Source organism: Coregonus lavaretus, assembly GCF_964263955.1.
Source record: "Coregonus lavaretus genome assembly, contig: HAP1_SCAFFOLD_9677, whole genome shotgun sequence".
In the NCBI taxonomy this organism is placed as follows: domain Eukaryota; kingdom Metazoa; phylum Chordata; class Actinopteri; order Salmoniformes; family Salmonidae; genus Coregonus; species Coregonus lavaretus.
In genome coordinates this window covers 2,501-3,781 of record NW_028159519.1, presented here as the reverse complement: position 1 = coordinate 3,781, position 1,281 = coordinate 2,501, and the positions used below count along the sequence as shown (strand labels likewise).

The window sequence follows — 1,281 nt, the reverse complement described above, 5'->3', positions numbered from 1 at the left end:
GTGTGTGCATGCGTGTGTGTTACTCACAGGTGAGAGAGCGAGGCCAGGTCTTTGAAAGCTCCCTCCGGTATCACAGATATGTCGTTTCCATGGAGAGACCTACAGACACACAACAACAGGTTACCATGGGGACCTACAGACACACAACAACAGGTTACCATGGAGACCTACAGACACACAACAACAGGTTACCGTGGAGACCTACAGACACACAACAACAGGTTACCGTGGAGACCTACAGACACACAACAACAGGTTACCATGGAGACCTACAGACACACAACAACAGGTTACTATGGAGACCTGCAGACACACACAACAACATGTTACCATGGAGACCTAAAGACACGAAACAACCGGTTACCATGGAGACCTACAGACACACAACAGGTCATCTAGTTCCATAGTTACCATGGATACTCACAGTAACCGTAGAGATTTGAGTCCATCGAAGGCCCTGACTGGTATGCACCTCAAACGGTTGTAGCTCAGGATTCTACACACACAGAGACACGTTAAAACACACTACAGATAGCCTTGTTACAATGTTAAGTTTAGAAACCCTCTGAAACACAAAACACAGAGGTACACACTGAGTGTACAAAACATTAGGAACACCTTCCTAATATTGAGTTGCACTCCCTTTTGCCATCAGAACAGCCTCAATTCTTCGGGGCACGGACTCTACAAGGTGTCGAAAGCATTCCACAGGGATGCTGGCCCCATGTTGACTCCAATGCTTCCCACAGTTGTGTCAAGTTGGCTGGATGTCCTTTGGGTGGTGGACCATTCTTGATACACACGGGAAACTGTTGAGTGTGAAAAACCCAGCAGCGTTGCAGTTGTTGACACAAACCGGTGCTCCTGGCACCTAATTTGTCTTGCCCATTCACCTTCTGAACGGCACACATACACAATCCATGTCTCAATTGTCTCAAGGCTTAGACATCCATCTTTAACCTGTCTCCTCCCCTTCATCTACACTGATTTGAAGTGGATTTAACAAGTGACATCAATAAGGGATCATAGCTTTTACATGATTAGTGCATATTTTAATGTACTGTAATGTATTGGAAATAACAGAACACACACATACGTCAGCGTAAACACACACACACACACACACACGTTTAGTTTTACTATCTTTGTGGGGACCAAACGTTTTGATTCCCATTCAAAATCCTATTTTCCCTAACCCCTAACCATTAACCTAACCCTAACCTTAATCCTAACCTTAACCTCAAACCCCTAACCCTAAAACTAAACATAACCCTAACTCCT

At 44.8% G+C, this 1,281-nt stretch overlaps 1 long non-coding RNA gene across 1 annotated transcript in view; it reads right to left on the bottom strand.

Annotated features, from left to right (window-relative positions):
- Positions 1-455: 455 nt before the first annotated feature.
- The window catches only part of LOC311122770, a 3,221-nt gene continuing 2,395 nt past the window's right edge, over positions 456-1,281 (bottom strand). The window contains exon 4 of the long non-coding RNA XR_014612498.1: positions 456-496. This is a non-coding gene — a long non-coding RNA (uncharacterized lncRNA). The remainder of the gene's footprint in view (positions 497-1,281) is intronic.